This window comes from Puntigrus tetrazona, chromosome 20 (genome assembly GCF_018831695.1).
Source record: "Puntigrus tetrazona isolate hp1 chromosome 20, ASM1883169v1, whole genome shotgun sequence".
Lineage (NCBI taxonomy): Eukaryota > Metazoa > Chordata > Actinopteri > Cypriniformes > Cyprinidae > Puntigrus > Puntigrus tetrazona.
Window position 1 is genome coordinate 4,085,084 of NC_056718.1, and position 6,265 is coordinate 4,091,348.

Consider the following 6,265-nt stretch of genomic DNA (forward strand, 5'->3'; position numbering starts at 1 on the left):
ATGCAGAAGATCACAAAAAAGCTAATATGAATTTTCTGCATTCCAAAGTTTAATTCTCAGAAGAGTGTTGCTTTTAATTTAAGTAATTATTTTGTGACTGCTAAAAAAGTTCAGTTCTATATGATATGTACTGTTTACTATAGATGTGATTAAGGATATGGCCGTACTGTTATCATGGTGTGGATTCAGGAAGGAAGAAGAACTGAGAGAAAGTAAACTTAATAGTATTTCTCTCTTACACAAGGTAGGCAGGCAGGCAGGCAGGCTGACAGGATGCAACCACACTTAATACCAGAGAGATCGGACCACAAAAACACACAGATATACAGGATCTTACATTTGGGAGACGTAATGCATAATTGGCTGAACACACATGATACAATGAGACGATAAACAGAAAGTAGGTCACAGAGCACGTGGAACATGAGAAACAATAGCAAGACAGTCCAAATCGTGACATATCACCCCCTCCCAGAAAGGTGCATCCTCACACCTAAACAACAACAGAGAGGGCACAGGGCACGGGAACTTGGGAGGAGGATCAGGTGGAGGACAAACCCCAGGAGGGGGCGGCAAACAGAGTCCACAATAAACACGAGCTCAGGGAAGAACCAGGATAGAGACCAGGAAGTGTCTGGAGCAGATACACATCAGGATCCAGAGCACAGCCCCTCCCTCCATCGGCTCCACCGTGGATCTTTCAGCTGTGCTCTCCGATGCTGAGGCAGGGGAACAAGAAGCCGTGGGCCGGAGCGGCAGAGGACTGAGGTGGAACCAGGGGATGGAGGAGCCTGACAGGCGGAGGATGGAGAGACAAGGTGCAGCGGAGGAGGAGGAATCCTGAGGTGATGGATGGTCGGCGACAAACCAAGAAGGAGCCGTGAGAGATGATGGAGTCTTGTGGAGGGAGGGCCCTGGGAGCCAAGGGGCCGACAGGTCTGGGCGGCGTGGAATCCAGGACTCGAGTCGACAATGAGGTGAGGATCTTTTACCCCCGCGGTGGCGATAGTGACAGGCAGACCCGTGGCGAGCCCAGCACCAGATGAGCTGAGGCGGCGGCGCAGGGGCTGCTGGGAGATTATCGACAGTGGGCGAATAAGTGGGTGGGGTGTACAGACTTTGTGCACCAGGCACTGGGGAGGCTGCGTGGTCACTGGAGAGGTACCTTTGGGAATGGACTCAGGATGGCTGGGCGGAACCAGCGGGGATTCAGGACATACGGATTATCAACTCAGCCTTCCCCGTGCAGTGGGCGGAGCTCCTCTCCCGCGCTCTCACTGTGCTTAGTGCTCCTCCACCATGGAGTGCTCAGTTGCCAACTCACGTACATGGTCTGTGCATTGCCTGGCTCAGTTCTGGCGCTCTCTCCAGCAATGCCGCACTCCGCGTCGCGGCTGGGCTCTGGATGGCAGTGGGGCTGAGTGTTGCCGTCCTCAGGTTGAACAGTCACTGGTGAATTTGCCACGACATCAGCACCCACTCGATGTATCTTGGCGAGGAGCTCTCTTGCGGGACCTTTCTGGACAGCTTAGCTTCTTTGCGAGAGGTGTTAGTCTGCGAAAGTAAATAGAGCACAAGAAGCTGTCCAGGTAATGCGATCCGTTGGCGAGAACACAAAATATCATCAGTGTGGTCATAAAAAAGCGAAGAGGATATTAGGAGGTCATGTGCAGGAAAACATATCAAAACAAAAGGGGAAAACACACTGCTATTTAACTTTTTAAAAGTCGGTCGTTTGTCACGGTGTGGTTCAGGAAGAAGGAGAACTCACTGAGAGAAGTAAAGCTTACTAGTATTTAATCTTACACAAGAGAGAACGTAACACTGCTACAGGCAGGCAGGCAGGCAATGAAGATAAACAGAAAGTAGGTCACAGGGCATGTGGAACATGAAAACAATGACAAGACAGTCCAAATACATGACAACTGTTTACATAGTAAGGCTATGCTTTAATTACAGATTAATTATACAGATTAATAATATAAAAAAAAAATGATATACAGATTAATTCATCAAAATAAAACAATTGCAAGTCATGTCACCTAAAGCTGAATTAAAAGAAATGCAACTCTCAGGTTCCTTGGAAATGGTCTAATAACGGCGGCGGACCATGACATCTGGTACAGGCAGCGTCGCATCATGGATCCGGCACTAGCAGCACGTGAGTCAAGAACATCTCTGATATACTGAGATGAGATAGAGATGCACCTCAACTCATGCTGTCTTATCCATCAGATGCTTACGGAGCTTGATGGGCACTTTTAATGACATGTCTGAGCGCCTAATGGACCATCTGGAGAAATAGCCGACACAAAACACCTGCCATCATGCATGGCCTGGTCAACTGTGTCACACTCGGCGTCATTTACCAGGTTTCTCTCTTCTTCCCACTTTTTCAAAAGCAGAGGAGTCTAATGCAAGGAATGTCACATTAGCTGGTAATCATTACTCATGTTTTATCTTCAGGTGGTTTTTGGTGTTGATTTAAATTTTTGAAGCTCACTGAAAGTCCTTTCCAGAATGCAGTTGAACTGTGTTTAAGGGCAGCAAGTGTTAGATGTCAGAGACCCATTCTTTGCAGTGAGAGAATTTATTCAAAGATACTCCAGAGTAGTAGGATCAATGCTATATAACCTTTTTTTTTTCTCAGCTAATGCCCAAGAATTGGAAGACCATTCAAAAATTAAGGATGCAGTTGAACTCCTGCGTAAAACAGGAGAGAGAAATGGATACAAGAGAGAAAGACAGCAATTGAAAATGGAGAAGACATCCCCAAGACATTCTCTCACACATCCTCAAAACAGCAGGTATGTGGCTCTCAACCTGTCCCCGAGACATTAAAGGTTCAGTTTAAGATTTCAGTCGAACACTGGTTTCCATAGATCAGCATGTATGATCCCCAGCACAAACTTGATTACAAAAGTTCATTAACTTCAGAGTTTGCACTAAAAGGGGACATGACATGGATTTTGAATTATTTATTATGTTCCTTGAGGGTTCAGTTATAAAGTTAATTAAGTTTTTAGCACACACATATTGACAAAAAAATTAAGTGAGAAAATTGACACCCTATTTAATTCCATGGTTTTCTGTATTAGTTAGAGAAGCAGGCCTCAGTTAACATGTTAAATGATAGGATTTATAATGGCATTCTTTTCTAAATCTTTCTAATTTTACTATGTTTGCAAGGATTGCAAAAAAAAAAAAAAGAAGACACAATTTTGCTTGCATGGTTTAAGTTCAAAGTTGCAGTTCAGTCCTCTGGCCTGATAAGTTGAGACATTGATTTCTAGCGAATATCATTGATAAAACAGACCCTATCCAAACTTAACACAATCTGTGCACTTTGACACAATGTGCTTTGGTACAATGTTGTTAAGCGCTATATAAATAAAAGTGATTGACAATCTGTATTTATGGCAGAGGAGTCAGAAGTTTGGATCCATTTGCAAGCTTTTTTAATGGGAAGGTCAGGCAGGCAGAGAACCAACAACAGTGACAGGAATATAGGAGACAAAGACAGAGTAAATAAGCGATACCAGGCAATGGTCAGGGCGGGCAGCAATAACAAAGGTCAGAGAGTCCAGGCAAGAGGTCGATGGACAGGCAGCAAACAATCAGAACCAGTGAACCTGTGGTCCTAGGATCTTGAGTCTTGTGGAGAGAACATTGGAGCTGCTTCTCTCTGTTTATGCTCTATGTTGACTCACGCAGGTACTGCTGGGCTACTCTCTGAGGTATTATATCCTAAATAGTCAAACTTAAACAAGGTATTTCTAACATATTTTCAAATTAGTGTATATGTAGAAACATGACTATTTTCATCCATCAGTTTTAAGGGGCTAGTCTTTTCTGGCTTGTCATTACCAAAGACCTCAGGAGATCAAGGCTAAATTGATTTCTCATGTCATAAACCCTTTATAAATGTAATTGAGATTTTGAATTGGATTGGTTATTCAGAATTTTTATTCCAAATTTCTATTTTTGCTTCAGAGGAGGAGAAAAAGTAGATAGTGCAAAAGATCATGAGCAGATGTTGGATACAATTTTGTGAGCTTTCTTCATCAGCGGGTGAGTTATGGCTGCTTTTGATTTTTGTTCATAAACCCTTGCAGTTCTAAACTGTTTTTATTTGCAGGGCAGAGACAACAGCCAATCAGCTCATTTGCAATCATGGAATTAGTGAGATATCCTGATATATATAAGCGGTAAAAACAAATTAGAAAACTTGTGCCCTACTCTGTCTGTCTTGCATTACAAAGCTTTTAGTTTGAATTTTCTTTCCTTCTCAGAGCTAAAGCAGAAGTGGATGAAGTCCTTGGGACAAAAAGACATTTCATATGCAAGAAGATCTTGGAAAATTCTTACTTGCTCGTAGGTGGAATTTTTACATGCTACAAACACAAAGCATTTTGTAAATATTTTTTAACTGTGTTTGTTCTTTGCTTAATGCTGCAGGTGTTGAAGGAAGCGCTGCGCCTGTACTCCAACTGCTCCAGGAACCAATCGCTGGCTCCACGAGGACATGGTTATAAATGGGATGAAAATCCCAGGCGGCTGCTCTATTTGCTGTGAGTATTGGATCATTCTCTAGCCATCATGGTACCGGCCCATGGCTGTTTCTCTTTCTAGTAAGACAAGTACAGATCTTGTCAATTTGAATGGAGAAAAGTCTGCAATAAATTCTGCAACTTTATTTATTTCATTGTATATAATTACAGTTATAAGTATTTGAAGAATTTTCATCCTTTCCATACAGTTCAATTCTTACGTCTCCCAAAGAAGAATGGAACAGTATTTTAAAGATCCATTGAAGTTTGATCCAGAGAGATTTGATGTAGATGCCCAAAGTAAGTCAATATAACAGTCTCATTTACCCTCTGTTTCAGTATTTATCTGTATTCAAGCCTCTGTTTCAACCTTTACTCTCTGTTTCAACCCACAATGACATTCATGACACAATCATTGTAATTCTGAGAGTCAACCTGACTAAAAGAAATAAATCTGTGTTATAATCATTACCAGAGAAGCTATAATACAACAACCATGCACACTTTTTTTTAACTCTGTTCTAGTTGCATTAAACTCATAAATTTTCAGGTTCAGGGTGTACAAGTACAAGCCTAGGACATGAGCTCTTTTACAACCATAATCTCACTAATTGTATTTGCCTGTAATTTTATCATCAAGTCTATTGATTTCTAATTGTGTTCTGATCTGAAAGGCCTTGTGCTGCTACTATCCATTTGCACTTTGGTCCACGGAGCTGTCTGGGACAGGTCTTCTCACACAGGTGATGAAGCACACAACTTCCCTTTTAACTTCAGAATTTTTGGACTTACAGAATATGCAGGCTCATGTTTTGGATTCCTTTAGATGTTGATTGAGACTTCTTGTGTTTCTGCATTCAGATGGAGGCAAAAAGAGTTGTACTTGCCAAACTGCTTCAGAGATTTGAGTTCAATCTGGTTCCTGGACAGTCTTTAGGCATTAAAGACTCGAGAACCTGTGCTGACCCAAGAGCGGAGTGATCTGCTACATTAAACACTGCTCATAGGATGTGTCTGAGCAGAAACGTTATTACATGCTAATCATTTATGCTACATTTTGTGCTTTTATTTAATTCAGTTTCATTGTAGTCCATTATGGTGATATAAGGTTTTCTAAGTTTAAATATCACGTAGATTATACAAATATGGTCATGATATAAACATAACAGGCAACATGTTTCAATGAGAATCATACTTACCGTTGTATCAGTTTAACCATTTTAGTGAAATATTTAGTAGTAAAAGTATCTGGCATCTTGACATTTGTTTATCTGATTTTCAAATCATTCTTATATTTATATACATATATGCGTAGAGAGAATACATGGCAATAAAATAATAAAAAGTGGGTTTGGTTTCTTAAAAATACAGTATTTCACATTATTATTAGGTGAAGCTATAGCATTCTTTTTACTGAAGTGAAGAAGAAAATGCTATTTAATCATGCACGACGACACATATTATGTGGAAATATTTAAAAGCCTCTATGTGCCAAACAAGCATGAATATGACAGTTTACAGCTCTTTAAAAAATTTAAATATAGTGGAATTAATTGAGACCGAAATGGTTTGTTAAGGTATTACAGTAATTTATTAAAAAAGAGGAAATATTTTATGTACCAGCTAACATAAAATTGTTTTTATCACCTCGTTATCGTCGATGTTTTTCGTCGACTATAATACCCGGATGAAGTTTTTTATCCACTAGAGGGCGA

At 40.8% G+C, this 6,265-nt stretch overlaps 1 pseudogene; it reads left to right on the forward strand.

Annotated features, from left to right (window-relative positions):
• The first annotated feature begins 2,052 nt into the window (after positions 1-2,052).
• On the forward strand, positions 2,053-5,567 carry LOC122324808 (annotated as a pseudogene).
• The last annotated feature ends 698 nt before the right edge of the window (positions 5,568-6,265 follow it).